The sequence below is a fragment of the Plectropomus leopardus genome, chromosome 16, assembly GCF_008729295.1.
Source record: "Plectropomus leopardus isolate mb chromosome 16, YSFRI_Pleo_2.0, whole genome shotgun sequence".
NCBI classification, from domain to species: domain Eukaryota; kingdom Metazoa; phylum Chordata; class Actinopteri; order Perciformes; family Serranidae; genus Plectropomus; species Plectropomus leopardus.
The window spans coordinates 6873597-6891900 of NC_056478.1; the positions used below are offsets into that span (position 1 = coordinate 6873597).

The 18304-nt window shown below is 39.2% G+C and overlaps 1 long non-coding RNA gene across 1 annotated transcript in view; it reads right to left on the reverse strand.

Annotated features, from left to right (window-relative positions):
• LOC121955208 overlaps positions 1–17921 on the reverse strand; it is a 66016-nt gene extending 48095 nt beyond the window's left edge. The window contains exon 1 of the long non-coding RNA XR_006106616.1: positions 17855–17921. This is a non-coding gene — a long non-coding RNA (uncharacterized LOC121955208). The remainder of the gene's footprint in view (positions 1–17854) is intronic.
• Between the last annotated feature and the right edge of the window lie 383 nt (positions 17922–18304).

Here is an 18304-nt window from a genome sequence, read left to right on the forward strand (position 1 = left end):
TTTCTTTAAACATGGACACAAACGTATTTCAGATAAGCCTTCACCAGCGTGACAAACCAAAAGCATGACAGATAATATATAAACAGGTGAGATTCAACCACAGTCAGAATGAGAAATACATTATTAATTGATAAGGACCATCTGTGCATGGATGCACCGCGAAATAACACCCTGTCACACAACAGAACTGTCCATTACAATCAAGGGAAAGACCGGCGGCCAAAGGCGTAGCGTTTGAAAAACAAATGCCCAAGACCAGAAATATATAGCAAAAGACAAAAACTAAACGGCTATATAATCCAGAAACATAAATACATGAATGTATATAAACAACATTAAATGTATACGCTAAAAAGGAATAAATCATGTTTAAGAGAGCCTTGAGAAATATCTTGAATACACATAAATATATCCAAACAATCTCCTAGTAAAAAGCATTAAAGGCCCATAATATAGGAAAGGTCGATAGTAAGGACAGCAGATTTAAAATGCTCAAGAATGAGAGGGCTCAGAAAACACTAAAAAAATCTATTCAAAAGGATTGTTTTTCAAAGGACTAATTAATATTAATAATGAATAACTAATATCAGAAACTATTTATCACTGTCAAAGAAAATGTGATTGAATAATTAATACAAAAACGTCTTACAATAAAAGTGTAGGGAAAATAGAGATAATGATTTGGTTCTCTGAAGCTGTCAAACATAATTTGGAGTTGTGTGCACTACTATTTTTTCTACATATGTCAGATTTGTACCTTATTTTGTAGCAGATACGTTGGAACTTTACTTTTCTCAACAGTTTGGAGGTGTGGTTTCGATTACTTGGTTATGGAAAAAAAAATCCTGTTTTGGTTTAAAAGACTCAGGTTCAGTAAGAACACCCCTCGTTCTGTGGCTCAAATGATTAAACGTGAAGTTCCTGCAGCGGCTCATAAAGATACGAGAGGATGAAAATGCAGTTTTTGGAGGATGTTTGAATTTTTTGCCATAGCTGCAACACTTCCTGTCGCTCCAGTGTGTTTTCAGAGCTTGATGATCACAGGCAGCATCAAACTTTGCCGTCCCCGTGGAGAATATTTGATGAATATTTCAAGGCAGCAAGTGAAAGAAAGAACAATTGATGTTGTTGTTTTGTGGCCCTGTCGACAAGCATTCAGTCTGGGTGAATTACCTTCCCTGTAATGTTTCCGCAAACATGAATATGGAATTATGTGCATATATTTCATGTGGGCATGTAAGTCACTGCAGTGTAGTTTTGAGCAGACAAAGTTAAGTCAGCTAAGAGGCCTGGAAGTCATTTCCTAGCCTTCACCTCCTCTGCTCGTTTGGACACTTTGAAGATCACTTTGGCAGTTTAACACTCAATTTATCTCCCCTCTGTCTGTTTCTCTTTTAATTACAGGCTCTGCTTTAGTCTGAATCAAACAGAAACAATTAAGAGCAGAGTGTTTTCAAACCACTCCATCCAGCTAATGAATAGACTTGGAATACAAACGAGCCTGAAACTTTCTGTAAAGTTTGTGCAGAGGAATTAATTGGGCTGGACTCGGAAGAGATTATATGTTGAGGATGCTGTTGGTGAGGATGCATTTTTCCATCTTAGATTGAGGGATGTTTAAGCTCTGGCGATTATTCAATATAACTCTCACATGAGCTGACATGTGATGTATTCAAAGCCAGAGGCTGAGACTTTGATGCCGCTTTAATCAGCCTGCACAGCAATGGGCCGCTTTGCCCGCCATCACATGAACTACATCGAGGCAGACAGATGATGAGTGAAGGGGAGTGCTCCTGTCAGACGTGGAGCTTAAACGAGTGAGAAACCCTGACGTCTCGGATGCACGTCAATGCAGAGGAGTCACACGAGGTGGCTGTAATAGGTAACGCAGCACAGGGAGGTTTCCGCCCCGGGAAGCCTGAACACATGTCTTGAGTTTGATAAATTAATATACCGACTCACTGGCTTGAACTTTGTGGTGGATGTTGTTCGCGGGTTTGCGGAAAATCAATTACATCTGAGCCACGGGCTGTAATCTCAATCCAGCTCTTTGCAATCAGTAATATGTCAACTTGACATAAAGCCTACAGTTATTATTATTTTTCAGATCAGACTGGTATTGATACCGCAAGCCAGAGTTGAGGATTAAATTGTGCGATGCATTAACTCGCAAAATGTGTTGAGTGTGTGTTTGTGTGTGTGTGTGTGTGTGTGTGTGTGTGTGTGTGTGTGTGTGTGTGCGTGTGTGTGCGTTTGTGGAAGAGATAAAGGCCTACTAGATGTGTTTCTGACATAATGTGAGCAAAAAACTGCAGTGAATACAGCTTGTTTCACTAAAATGTCTAAACAACTATCAGACAAATTGCCACAAAATTAAGTTCAGATATTCATGCCCCTCGCAGGGTTAATTTTCATAACTTTAGGGATCCTATAACTTTTTTGTCCAGCGCCATCATCATGTTAACTTTATAATTTGTCCAACACAAATTAACTTATAAATATGAGCACATTGGTATTGCAACTGCCAGAATTAGACAGTATCAATCAATAATCATTCATTTATATATATATATATATATATATATATATATATATATATATATATATATATATAATATATATATATATATATATATTTAGCACTTTTCATACAAACAGACTGTAACACAAAGTGCTTTATACAGTAAAACCAGGCTGACAACAACAGCCATCCATGTAAAGTACCTTCATCAGTAACTGCGGGCCACTGCCAAACTTCATCAATCCAACTACCCATGATGCTGTAACTATAACGTTATAATGTTATTGTTAAATACTGTTTCTACAACTGTCACTGTCAGCAGTCAATTGCCGCTGCAGTAATGGCGGCGACGCTAGATGGCAGAACACAAAAATTGGCGTTTGTTAAGATTTTGTGACTAAGTAAAACACAAAAAATACTACTCAAAAAAAATACTACTCGAGTACTACTCTAAAAATAGTACTCATTAATATCAGGAACTGAGGAAATGCCATAAGTGAGGAAACACGGAATAAAACCTATAGATATTAAGATAAAAATGAATAAGGAAATAAATAAATTGATGAAATGATAATAGGAATAATAAAAGACACATAAGTAAAATACTCAAATTGTATGAGAGACAGAATAACAGCACAAAGTAAAATAATAAATATAAATCCAGTAGTCTGGTTGTAGAGGCGTGTTTAGTAATACCATCTACCCCAGCATTGTGATTTTATGCAGGTACCTCGCCTAAAAAATAAAAAATCTCTGATAAACGCTTTAGTTCAGCTCATCAGCTTTCTAACCATGCAGACGCTCATCTTTCAGCGCAGGCCATCACTATTATAGATGAAACTCCGACGGTAATGGAGAGGAATAGATTGTGCCTGCACAGAACTGATGCATCAAAGAGCAGACATCGTACTGCAGGTAGCTCATCAGCAGACTCAAGACACTTAAATCAAATATCTGGATGCTTTAATCATTCTCACAATCAGACTATTCCCTAGCCTTATGATTCAAACACATGTAGGAATTAGAGTTTGGGTCGATGGGATGCTTTTGGGCATGTGGGCAAAGAAAATTCAAGGATCAAAACAAAACTGAATTACTTATTAGCTTATCATACATTTTAAAACAGTTCCAGAAAAGTGAATTTTATCATTTTAATATGCTACATGTATTCGTCTTGCCTCTAGAACTTGGTGTACACATTTGCTGAGGGCGTATAAAAGGAGTCTGATGTCTGAATTTCAAAATTATCCATCAAAACATAAAGCCAGAACAGATCAGGGAGATAATAAACGGTTGTGTAAAGATGCCCTTTTTTTCCCAGATAGAACGGTCTATGTGACACTGCATGGCATCTCTCCAGAGTGTTTTGCAAATAACATGTCTACCACAAAAGTTGAACGATGCTATACAGCTCTATTTGCCAGTTGCCATGGTTACATGTGTACATGAAGCAGCCTGAATGGCACTGGCAGCATCGAAAGAGGAGAACGGCTGAATAAGAGTGAACGCCGGAGTCAGACAGTGCATAAAATGGGAATGAAAGAGAGAGTGATGTTGAATAGGACGGTGTGTTGTAAAGAGGAGCCAACTAGAGGCAGATGTTTTTGATGGGATCAGTGTCTACTTATGCTTTCACACAGGGCACCTGCAACATTATGAAAGGGTTCAACAGTGCAGGTAAGGCAGTGGTTTTCGGTGTCGACACAGACAGGTCCACTGTATGAAAAATGTGTTAACTAGTCTGTTTTCAGACATCATGACATTTCGAGACAGACAGCATCGATGAAAGAAACAGTAAAAAACACAGTGATTTTCTTGATTTTCCCTGACAGCAAATGCAACAAATGCAGTTACAGAAGGGTAAAAGGGTGGTTAGTTTAGGCACAAAAACCACTCGGATAGATTTATGAAAACATCACATTTTAGCTTAAAATAGGCTACCCAATTTGACTGCTATAACACTGCTGAAATGTCCCTAACTCTTGTTAACAAAACAAAAAAACAAACCTGCTGTCGTTGCTAGAAAACAGCTATAATACTTGACATGTTAAAAAATGCTTGGTTTTGTGGCTACAAACACAGCTGAAAAGAATGGCCGCTTTCATCACTAGCAAAAAGACTTGAAACATCCTCACATGTTGTTTAACAATGACTGATTTTTCCGCTACAAATACAGCTGAAAATGTTTTATATTCTTGTTAAAAAAAAACCTCTTACTTTTTTCTTTAAAAAACAGCTAGAAATGGCCCAAACTCTTGTCAAAATAGATCTGCGATAAACATGTCCAGAAATATCCCAAATTCTTGTTAAAAAATAGCTGCTTTTGTCACAGTAAACACAGCTGGGAATGTCCCTAACTGTTAAAAAAATGCCCCCTTTTGTCTCTACAAACATGGCTTGAAATGCTCCACATTTAAAAAAAATACCCGCTTTTGTCACAACAAAACGTGGCTGAAATGGACAGCTCCGCCATTATAAAATCCCTGGTTTTGTATCTAAAAACACAACTGAAAATGCCCTAAACTCTCATTAAAAAAAACTCGCTTTTGTTGGTTTCACATACATACAGGTCATGTACATATACTCAGAACTACGTCACTTCTGAGATGTATAAATGTAAAATCAATGGTTTGCAGAAACAAACAATGCCAACATTGTATTTTGGCGACTGGGCTGTCAACTGTTTTGCATGACAATGAGGTGACCCTATCGCCAGACAAAGGCGTTGATATTGATTGTTTCTGCAAACCTTGGATTAAGTTCAATGCAAACAGTTTACCAGTTTTACTGTTCTTGCTTTCTGAAACGTCGGTCCATCGTACAAAAGTGTATTTAATCTGGAAAGATGATAATTATGGCAAATAAATAAAGTAAAAAATTCCAAGACTGTCAGTCTTCTGAATCACTGTCTGATAAGCTACAGACTCATTCAACAACCAGACTTCCCCTTGCTGCACAAAGGGCACGAAACTTTAAATTGTTGGCATCAGACATAAAATGTGAGGTGTTGAAGGGTTATAAAACAAGTCATGCAGTTAAATAGTTGTTTCTACTGGTCAACTTACACTCTCCCTGGAGAATAAGAGGTGTTACAGCACCCAAACCAACATCTCTCATTATTTATGAAATATAACAGAGCATTATATTTTGGAAATCTGCTGCCTCCTTAATTTTGTACTCAATCTAATAGTGGCAAAAAGTTGCAAAGATGTGTTTTACTTTGCTTATGTCAGTATGTTTTATAGGCTACTGCTTGCAAAAACTGTTTGCTGACTATATGTTCCTGTAAAATCAGCCTGGTGCTGAAAATTTGTATGCTGTGTATTATCGTTGAACCTATGCGCAAAAATGCTGCTTTATGTTGCACTGTACATACGGCAGCACCTCTATTACACAGTCTATAAATCCACTAAAGCATTTTCAATAGACTGTGCCAGATGACATCAGTGACATCGACATAAAAGACGAATCTTCTATATCTTTTTTTGCTATGATTCTCATTAGCAAACAGCCCTGACTGAGGTGCAGTGCCAGAGATGGGGTCGCCTTGGAAGCTGTGACCGGTGTAACCTTTTACAGACTGCATATGGCGATGTGGCTGCTTTTGTCCACAGTGGATCCCTCGAGATATTGTGTAATATTGACTCTAGTTTCTGTTTCTAGATGAAGCCGATATGGAAACTGCATTGCAAGTGGTTAAAGAGAGCGGCGACAGTCTAAAGTCAAGGTCAAAGCACATTCACTGGCAAAATAAAAACACAGAGGCGTCCTCACAGCCAAAGATGGACACAAACAACTGAATTCCTGTCACACAACAAATACGTGGCTCAGGCACTGCAACAGATCACCATTTGATTTTTGCTCATTTAGGGATGTTGTTTGATTTTTAACACAACAAAGTCTTGGCATTCAGAATATGAAACTCGTTTCACCAAATTCAGATGATAAATACAATTTTGAACACTGTCAACCGATCTATGGTCCAACTCAGCACTACTCTCCCTCCCTCTACGTCTCCCTAAAATTATGAATGTAAGACTCAAAGAAACAACGTAGCGTCTGAGACACTGGCTTTTTTGTCTGATTTGAAATGAACAGCCAACAGAAATATTAAAGCCTACAAGGTCACTGTCAACTTGCTTGAGGTTCTTGAGTGGCTTCGTGTTGAGCTTTACAGTATAACTAATTAAACTTTTGTCAGTTTGGACATGCTCAGCCTGTTCTTACAACTGTTCTTACTTTTTTCTACGAAAAGTAATGCACCCAAGTTCTTACAACATATCCCACGTATTTTTGAAAGGCTGTGATCACGTGACCAATGCACTCATGGGAGTAATCAAGGAAGCAGTCCCGAGTGGTCTTGGAAGGAGGCAGGTTAGGGTGTTAAGGAGTCTCGTGTTCGGAGCCGTGTGAACTTTGAGTCATTCTGAGTTACATCCTCACCATGTTTCTCATCCTGAAACCTAACGTACGTAAAGAACGTATTGTCATTCATTGGGCGCTAATTCGTTTGATATCATATAAGGAAATAGGCAACTCAGTATCAGAATCTTGGTTTATATTTGATTAGCGCTGCTTAGTTTTACCATTTGATCTCTGTTTTTTCAGCCGTCGTTCTCACTGTGAAACTGTGTGGCGCCCGCTCCTGTTCATACTCCAGCCATTACAGCAAAACAGACCACTGAAACTTGTTTCTGAAAACATTTTAGGCAAGAAATGGGCACTGCCTAGTTTTACTGTTTGATTGAATTTCGGTCCAAGTTTGAGAGATACAGAGAGGGGCGGGTGTGTCTCTTGACCAGCTGTATACTCTGAGTACGTGGTGCTGGTGGTGGTTGGCAGTAAGAAAATACCAAAGAACAGCTGGTAGTTTGGGCAACAGCCCCAAGAGCCAGCAAAACATCGCCAAATTACATCAACCGGGATATCTAGACACTGTTTAGACAAAGGGAAGTTTACGACAGCTCATCGACACATACCACCCACATTGTCTGGTACAAAGCTGGTTGAAAATCGGCAAAGTAAAAGAGTAAAACTAAAAACAGTACTCATGACATGAGAAAGCTGAGAACTCCACTTTCCAAAAAGTATAAAAAACTCAAAATGTGTTTCAGGTTCAATGTGGCTGAAAATGAGGAAGTTACATATTCATGATGTCACGGCAGTTAAGTACTCTCGTGTTTTATACTCATGGTTTGGTCGTGGTTTCTGCTGGTTAACTGGCGCGTTTTACCCACTTTGCATTGCGTGCACACCCTGATCCAGCCTGTCACATAAGAGTCCAAAATTATCTCCACAGCAAGCTGTCCTCAGTGGTGAGGGCTCTGCTCCAGCCTGATCATATTACACACAGTAAGTACTACATCTCAGGAGCCTCAGAGGCTTCTGGGGAAGAAGACTGTTTGGTCCCTGCAGCTGCAGATCCAAACGGAGGTTGAGGATTAAGGGGCCAGGATGCTGGGGACATGGGAGAGCTGTGGGGTGGGTGGGAGCATGTGAAGGCATACTTATCAGAAAGCAAGGGGGCTCTGGTGTCAAGGTCCCATCATCACCAGCAGCTGAGCATGAATGAATATGAGGCGACGTTCATGAATATTCTATTGAGTGTTATCTTCCTCTTTCAACTTTCGTTTTTCCTCTTCATCCAGCACTCTCAGATTTTCTCTCTTCTTCTAATCTTCCACTTGCTCTTCCTCTTTTTATCTCCCTCTGTCTCTGTCTTGCTGTGGCGTGTCTTAGGACATCGGGTCCTTAACCACGAGGGGGTAACGAGCGAATCGTATTTAAATCTATGTCCAAAAGACTTCTGAAGTCTCGCACAGAGCTCCTAAAAGACAAAACACAGAGTTCCCACAGCGAAACAGAAGTTAAATCTTTGTTTTCTTTCTTTTTCGCCTTTATTTTTCTTTCTTCATATCCACCAGTGCAGAGACTTTGGCGATCCTTTCAGTGAATCTTGGCATCAATCTTCATGTGAGATAACCACAAGGATGGAAACCAATTATGCTTTTTTTCACAGAAGTCACAGTAATTGTGTTTTTTTTTTTTCCAAAGTAAGATTTTGCTCTTTGTTTTCCTCTGCTTGAAGCACTGTCCCTGCATCTTTATCTCCTCTCTCTTCTCCCATCTTGGTGAGATAAGCACACAGCCCATGACAAATAGAGAAAACAGAAGTTACTTTATATTTATGATTGTCTAAACAGGCTTAGCTCAGCCAGGTGTGCGTTACTTTTCTGAAATTGAAATCACAAAACACGTGTAGTTTGGGGGCTCCTGCTTTGGTTCTATTCGCCTAGTGGAGTCAAAATAGGTTTGAGTCAAAGGGCAGAGGTGTCCAATTCTAGTTGGCACAAGTGTCCGACCGATGGTGCCACGGTCTGTGGGCCGTAAAATGAGCAGAAGGGCACGGCTTTCAATGTCTCTTCCACGGGACCCCAGGGCACAGCCGCAACAATAAGCTGCCTCAAATGGAAGTGCAATAGTAGGCGAAAAGGGCAACAGCTCTCTGGCAGACACACAGAATCAGACAGCGGCCCCACTGGACCACTCTCTGCCTGATCGGTTCTGGAGTTGGCGGGGTCCACACAAAAGGTCATTGTTTGGGAAGAAAAGAGGAAGAAAATGGGTTTTTCTGTGGTTGGTTTTGCTCAATGTTCTGAGGCAGTTCATCTTTTCAAAGAGATATTTTGAATGATAGTGGAAATTTAAAACAACTGCAGTGATAACAGTATGATTTTTTTTGTTTGGAGTCTGAAAAACTCAAATTCCAATTTGGGTTACCGGTGGGTGATATATTTATTATACTTGGCACAAGAATAAAACATCAGACCACCCTCTCCCATTGACAGTGTGTGAGCACAAGAGGTGTGTGTTTTTGTATCAGCTGAGCTCAAGACCGTGACCATTTAGGCTGCTTTCACACCTGCAGTTCGGTTCATTCGGTCCGGACAAAGGGGGAAAAAATGATTCATTGTTGTATTTTAGTTCTGGTTCAGTTTGTGCTCATAAAGACTTTTTACAAACGAACCAAGAGAAGTAAACATGACGCTCTAACGACTGAGAGGAAACTTGTTGATCACCGTTTGTCATCAAACTCAGTGACTGACAGAAGTTCATGCAGCATTTTAATGCTTATAGAGAGTTTGTACTTATGTTCTTTGGTATTGCAAAGAGCTCACGGAGAAATGATGAAACTGATTGTAAGCATTATTAGGCGGCTATTATTAGACTGCAAATCGATCACGTTATCAGGGCTGTTGTGGGCACGCTGTAACTGATATATAAGTGCATGATATTACAGAAGAAAAATCAAAAAACTTAATGAACTCTGCATATACAGTATGTTTCATTACAGAAGAACTACAGAACAGGCATTTTCCAGCAGCTGCTGGAGGCTCAACAGAGACACACGTCTGCATCACCTGCTGCCAGGTCGCTCATGAGGTCATCACAGGACCGCTTCGAAGCGAGTTCTGCTTTGATACTGATGACGGAAAGACCAGTTAGACGTTCCTGTCCTGTTGTTGAACACAGGTATGTTTCGTAATGTCCTCCCGACTGCCATACACCTTTTGTCCTCTGGGGTCATTCTGACCCCGCCCTGTTTTCACTGTTATTTAAAGCATATTGTATAAATTGTCAATGAATTTTGTGTTACACCTTTAGTCTTACTTCAGTCCAGCCCATTACAACACATTTTTCTTTTTGTTTTGGAATTCAGGTCCAATAGACCTTGTTTACATGAGTATAAAAAACATATTTTGACTGCAAAAGATTTAATTTGGGGTCAGATTGACCCCAAGAACAACACAAGAGTTAAAAGTTAGCTCAGTAGAGGCATCTGAGAGTATTAATAGGCCTGACTAATAATAACATAAAAGCACGCCTGTGCTGCTGCACTGTTACACTTGCCTACGGCGGCGGCGCTGGCCTTTATCAGGATCAATTATGAGGCCGCTTAAAGATTTGACATCAGTAGATGTTTTTTTTAATGGTTTTATTGGTTATTGGTAATGAACCGTTTCAGGACTCGATTGGAATTGAGACGAGATCGCCCCTTCTATGTGATGTCAGCTCGCATGTTTGTTCGGCGTCAGAGAGCCATTGCTGTGTTCACATATGCCTAAACGGACCGGACGAAGGGAGGAAACACTTCCTGTTTCAGAACAACTGCTCCAAACGACCCAGGTCTGAAAACACCCTTAGTCATTTTTGTGACTATGAAGCACCAGAGGAACTAACAATTGTAATTAACATATGAACTGCAGAAGTGTTTGTTTACATTAACATTGCCAGCTGTTACGATTGAACTTTCCACTAAATGCTAAAATCTAACTGTTGACTGCGAGCATCAAGGTCACAGCAAAGAGACCAAAACCTCCTGAGACAAGACGCGGCTTTCGAAAATAAGCACCAGTGATGCTTTAATTTATTTTGTTACAACAATACTGAATTTAACTTTATATGACAGCCCTTTATTTAATTTATATTAACAGTGCTTATTTCAAAAACATTTATAACAGTACTTTATTCTATTTCACATTAACGGCTCTTTTATTTAACTTTATTATCACTGAACTTCGTTTAACTTTAACTTTATTAACTTTATTATAACATTATATCATTAGCTTTTTTATGACATTATTTTATTTAATATTATAACAAGAGTACTTTTGTACTCATTTTATTATACAATACCTCATTTTACTTGATTTAAAAAATACTTCATTTACTATTTTTATTATAATACTACTTCATTTAACTTTATAAGAACAGTACTTTATTTCATTATGACAATATTTTATCTAACTTTATTATTACAGAACTTTACTTAGCTATATTATAGCAGGGCTTCATTTAACTTTATTATAATAGTGCGTAATTTTACCTTATTATAATTAGTACAAAACTTTATTTCAGACACACAGAAAGCATTACAAAGAAAAGAGTATTTCATTTTAACTTTACCAAAAAGGTGCCTTAACTTCATTATTACAGTAATTTATTTTACTTTATTACAAGTGCAGTTCATTTGGTAGTTTAGTTTTTTAGTAATCTATACTAGTTTAGAGATGATTGTAGAATATGGAGATATATATCACACTACAGCCTAATAATTTCATGATATTAATTATAAACCATATTGCCCAGCCCTAATTTATCTCATGACATTGATTTTTTTAAGACACGACTAAATCTTGTCACATTTACACATGTGGAACTATTTTTTTAATAATAACATGATGCTTTTAGCTGACTGACCACAATAATTTGTTTTGTTTTTTGCCTTCTCGCCATTTTTTTAGTAAAAATATTATGTTACTGCACAAAATAAAACTGATAGTAAAAGTGACAAAACCCTTTTGCCTCAGGCTTGTTTTGCAACCCATACCACACGGTTCCCAAAGCCATGATTCTTGTTTTTCTCACTTCTCTTTCAGCATTTTTAAATTGTTAGATTGACTCTCTAACCTCTGGTACCTTCTGCTGTCTTTGGTAGCCCTTTTCAAACTCTGACACGCTTCACTAGTTTTTCAGAACAGTCTGAGCTCTTTTTCACAACCAACACACATAAATGGATTTTTCACGTCACTCAGAAATGTCTCAAGACCCTGCAATGTGAGTGATATCTAAACCCCCCTAAAATCCTAGTCTGAGCACACTGTCTGATGCCGCAGTGTGCGTACCTGCAGCATGGGGAGCAAGTGGAAGGTTGTGAGTGGATGGATGAGTCTTTCACCTCCTTCAGTCTTGAGCAGCACAGTGGGACTATGAACCCTCCTGCCAGACACAGAAAAGCTGAACACCACAGCTCCCATCAGGAGACTCCGTCTATGAAATAAATCCTGGCAATCTCTGCATCCCGCCTCTTTCTCTTTCTTTTTCCTTTACTCTGCCTTCCCACACGAACACATCTCGCAAACAATAATCAGCCATCCTCCTCTTTTTCTGTGCTGGCTGCTAAGCAAAAGGAAGAGAGCAAACATGCCCCAGCCAAACCCAAATCAAAATCTAAGATAGGCACGGGAAAGGAGGGATGTGTGCGTGTGTTTGCAGTGTGGGCATGTGGGAGGGTTATGAGTGAAAATATAATCACGAAGCAGCTGGGGGTAGAAATAGGTGATCTACAGTGTCAGATAGGAGCAGTCGGGGAATGGTGGTATGAGCGGGAGAGAAAAGCAAACAGCGGTGAAAGAGCAAATCTGTGGTAATAGTTTCAGCAGCTGAACTGATTAAAATGGAAAAGTGATTCAGACCGTTCTTTGCTTTGCAAACAGCTGCTGCCGGGTGAACTTTATAATAGACTGTGTTTGAGTGACAAAGAAACAAAGGAAAAATAGCCCTAACCTTTACATGGTGGAAGGCAAAGTAAAGATATTAAAAGTTGCAAACAAACTCCTGCACACTGTTTGACTTGCAAAAAATACATTTAGTTCATCCGTCAAATGGTTTGTGACACTCGTAGTACGTTTACACAGTGTTAGGAAAAGTCGAAATATTGTGTTAGTCTGACTAAAACTGGGTGAGTGTGTCAGACAAACACACTCAGATAATTCAATTGGAAGTTTAGCTTTTCCGTCATGTGGACACCTCGGTCGGACTTTAACTGGACGGTCTCCGCATGCTCCTCGTCGCCACAACGGCCTCCCTCAGTGGTTAGGGAAAGCTGTTATTTATGAGGGGGGAAGGGGTGCTCCAAAACGGTTCATTTTTTCAAACGGCATTTTTAAAAACAAGCACTGAGGAGAGACTTGTGCTTTTAGTCACAGTCCAGTCCCCCCCCCCCTTCCTCTGATAAATAGAGTACAGTCCTGCAGCAGCGGCATGGAAGCTAAGCGATGAACTGTTGTGGATGAGGCTGCAGCAAAACATACTTAAGCCACTTTAAAAAATCAATAGGGCTGACAGTTTAAGTGCAGACTATATTTTTGAATATTTGCTCCTGTTTACCTTCAACAACAGCTGATAGAGGCTGCAGAAGACCAACAACGCTGCTGTTTGGTTAAGTAAAATTACTGTTTTTCTCAATAGAGTCTGATGTTTTTGATATAACGGCTTCAAATCCCCTTTGATAAGGGCTGTCTTACAGCAAGGAGGAAATATTCTAAATGTAGCATAATATACTGAACAGATATTTACTTTTTTAGGTGGCTTAAAGCTAATAAATTAGGACAGAGTTTACTCAGCGCTGTTTGATTAAATGTTGCCTACGTGATGCAGCAGTTTTCTACCCCAAAGTTATTGGAAATAAAAATTGGGATTCGGTCTATAGCGCAGACTGTGTAAATATATTGGTTCATAAGAACTAGCTGAACGGGAGCATATCACCACCTGCCGTGTCAAACATACTTTTTTCAACAAATTGATTCTCCCCTGAAGCTTGGATACCTGGACAAGGACAGTAGTCCAATTAAACGGCCTCATAGAGCTAAAACCGTAGTTTGACTAAACTGTGCACGTACACGTTCTGAATGAAAAGCCATTTTAAGGTGCTTTCACACCAACCTTGTTTGGTTCGGTTAAAACAAACTCGTTTGCGTTGTTAGTATGGTTCATTTGGGTTGGTGTGAAACCTGCAGACCAAACAGCCGGGCCACGACCACCTGAGAAGGTGGGTCTCGGTCCATTTCGTTTGGGGATGTGAAAGAAAATGAACCATCCACAAATTTTAGAATTAGAATCTTTCAGATTTCAACAGCTACACCAATTCTAAATGCATCGATCGATCGTGAAATCTGTCCGTGATCTCGACATTGATCCCGATAAAGACCAGCGCCACCGCTACGGACACATGCATCAGCACAGTGGCAGCAGTCATATAATAACCTCATTAACAACCTCACAAACTAAGTATCTGGGAGATTCAATATTTGATTAAATATTTAAGTCTGGTCCAAAGAGGAGGACACACTGACCAACACTGCTGTCCCTGGAGTCGTGCCGTTAGTGTGGCCAAAAGCTTGAATACAAACATAAAGGACGAACTGGTCTGAATGATCAGAAAGCTGCTAAGGAGATCATCAAGCATCCTGTATAGCGGGGACATCTAATCTATTTCCTTCTCTTGCACCATTTCTACGTGCCGTAATTGATATAAAACCGCGATGATTCAGCCACTTTGTTGTTAATGGTGCAATTTGTGACAGTAAACTGCAGAGACGCCCTGCAGAGACAACCGTCCAGCACAAGTGTGAAACACCTTCTCGAGGTGTAAATTGACCAATCCTTGTCTCAGCCTGTCTGGAAGCCCCAGAGAGCTTTTTCTGATGAGCTGATTTTTCTTCCGCGGTAGCCATGCAGAAAAGTTCGATATACTCAGCAGTTTCCAAAATGGCTTGTATCCACCGCGGGGCGGACTGAAATTGAAAGGGAGCACACAATGGCATGAAAGCAAAGGGTCGACAGGGGTGAAACCAAAGCTTCGTGACAGCTGTGGCTGCAAGGACACACACGTGGACACAAACTATGTGTGTGTGTGTATGTGTGTGTGTGTGTGTGTGTGAGAGAGAGAGAGAAAATTAATCCCCTATCTGTCCTGCTAATTCGCTCCATGAAACTCCATTCAGCAGGGGCCCCTGGGAGTGTTTCTTTCATTCTCCTGTAATTAACACTTTACCTGGTGATGAGCTGCCGCAGCCCTAATGGTAATTTAGCCTTGATGTATGCACACAGTGATACACATTATTCTATTTTGAACGGAACGGCATCAAAATGTAATTATGAAGTTACTGATGATTGCGTTTCCAATCAGAAACAATTTAAAGCAGCGAACTCTGTTTATCTCTTTTCTTTCAATCAGATGCAGGTGCAAAACAACAAAGTCAACTGTTGTATTCAGTGTCACAGTATTCTGTAAAAATACACTTTTTTTTTTTTTACACAGTTTTCTTTTCTGTTGTTTACCTTTAATATTTGTCTGAGTGCATTTGCAAATTATATAAAATAAAAAAGTACTGCACACCAGAGTCGTATTAAGGTGCTGATCCCTGATAGTAGACTCAGAGTACGAAACGTGTTTCAAACTCTGGCTCCATATGTGTTTCTCTTTTATATAGAAGCCGTTTTATCCTCAGGCCTTCGTCAGATCAATAATCATACTCAGATACAACCACACTGATCTGATGTATAGGCCACACGCTCATCAAACAGCTGATAGTGTTCAGACAATCATGCTACAACCCGAGATACTTAACTTACTTTGCCTGGGGGCCACTTTTGCAAATTCACAGGGGGCCAGAGGAAAGTCACAGCAGCCCCAAACATATTTCTAGGATTTTGGGTCATTTATCTGATTTTACAGTGTTTTTAGGATTTTCGAACATTTCTATTTTTAGTGCATTTTTAAAATTTGAGGATGTGTCTAAAATTTAAGGATGTTTCTAGAATTTTAGGATATTTCTAGTATTTTTGGACATTTCTAGGATTTTATGACATTTTAAAGATGTTGGAACACTTCTAGGATTTTGGCACATTTCTAAGATTTTAGGACATTTTAAGGATTTTGGCACATTTCTAGGATTTTAGGACATTTTAAGGATTTTGGCACATTTCTAGGCTTTTGGGACATTTCTAGGATTTTTGGACATTGTTTAGGATTTTTCAACTCTTCTATCATTTTAGGACATTTTAAGGATTTTAAGACATTTCTAAGATTTTGAGGCACTTCTAGGATTTAATGATATTTCTTCACTTTTTTTAAGATTATTTTTTGGGAATTTTTCCCTTCATTGATTGGACAGCTGTAGATTGACAGGAAATGTGGGAGCGAGAAGGGGGAATGACATGCAGCAAAGAGCCACAGGGAAGAATCGAACCTGGGCCGCTGCAAAAGCCTCAGCATATGGGGCGCACAAAGGACATGTTTTTGGGACATTTTTAGGATATTGGACACTATTACGTTGAAAAAATAACAAAACAATCAAGAGCCCTTCCACCAGTCAAAGCCCTCAAACAAAACAGTGACAGGAGGTACAGCCAAACAAATGCCACCAGCCACTGTATACATCATGCCACATTTCTGTTTAACATGCAATATTTAGTTCACTATGTTAAAAAAAAAAAGTTATTTGGAGGTGGAGGGGAGAGTTCAGCATGCTGACAGCCTGGTGGCTCATCCCGTCACTAAAGGGTGCCTCTGTGCGTTGGTATCACTGAGGAACACTGACCAAGTCTCTGTATTTTATGGGTTGGGATTGAGATCGGGTTGGATTAGGGCGCACAGTCCAAGATTGATTAAACACATTATTGCTCTGACAAAAGTGGCTGAAATTAAGATTTATCTTTACTTTTTAAGAGGTAATCTTGAACCCCACATTAAGAGAAACTGAAAAAGCAATCTGTTTTATCCCACCAATTTGTTTTTGCCAGTGTTTTTGGAGTATGATAAGGCATAGCGAAAACCTAACCATCCAAAACAGCATCCAGACATTCTCTGTTTAGAAAAGGTCATTGCTTGATAAATTAAACACCCCAATCTTTCAAATATGAGCTAAAGAATGTTAGAAAAACAATGTATCTCTCACTGCACAGCTTTAAAACCCTTCTTGTAAATTGAGAATACCAGCTTCCACTGTCTCATCTCCATAACTACAGCCAATATCTTATTCTTTTCAAAGTCTTCTCGAGCAATAGAGAGACCATTTTATTCTGAATGTGAAATCAGCACCATCATCTTCAGAGTTGTGCTTAGTCATGGAGAGAGCAGAGAGAAATGAGAGTTTAACAGCTTTTCTCCCTTCATCTGTGCAGCTTCTTCACAACTCCCTTTGTTTATCATTTTTCTCTGTTTGTTTCTGCTTTACGCACTCTCCACCTCTCTGTTTGTTTGTCCTTTATCACACATTCATCTACAAATAAATATTAATGAAGCACATAACATTGAGAGCAAAATAGCTGTACTGTAATATGGTTAATGTCGACACGCTGACCTGCATACATAAAATAGTGATCCTTTGTCCTTTTCAAAGGGGTCTGAGAGGACAAGACGCCCCATCCTGATTATAAAGTAAATACGATTATCATATTTTTGTGCATTAGGGTTGAGTCGAGTGTCTAACTATCATATAGCATCGCATAACACCAGAGCTCTCTGTCCACACACCCTTAAATATGCACTTTTGTCACTTAATGTAAACAAACCACAAAGCTATCGGCTGTGCGCTCTAGATCACACTGGAGACATGAAAATTTAAAACATGGCTTTCTTGTTATTTTCCTACATTTGTAACATTACTTTTTAAAATAAAAAAAAAATAATTAAATTGTGATAGTTCCTTGAAATGACAAACAGTACAGCCAACATTAGCCCGCTTGTTTTTGGTGATGGTTATTTACCTTAGCATAAACTTTAAGCATCCCAGCGATCCCTCTCCAGCCAGCTGACACTGTGTTCAGGTTTTTGCTGTGAAAAAAAGGAGACTTGTATAAATAATTACTCATTTCAAAGAAACACAGCATCCTACAAAAGTTCAGCTCACACACCTGCTGCCAGTTAGGACAGCTCTCTCCTCTGCTTCAAATCAAAAATGTTGCCATATGAGGGCAGTTTTAGTTAGTTCGCTTTTGGGTTTTTTTGTTTTTAATGAAAATAACTGCCCATCTCATCATCTCAAAAGTAAACCGCCCCACCCCCTCCTGTTGCTCCATTAGTAAGTTTACAAACATGATATTATATTAACCACACTGTCATATTGTTTATTACTGATGCAATTTGAGTTGGATGTAGCACTATGACTTAGGGCACTTGTAAAATTGCAAGAACAAAGCATGACATAATAATAAACT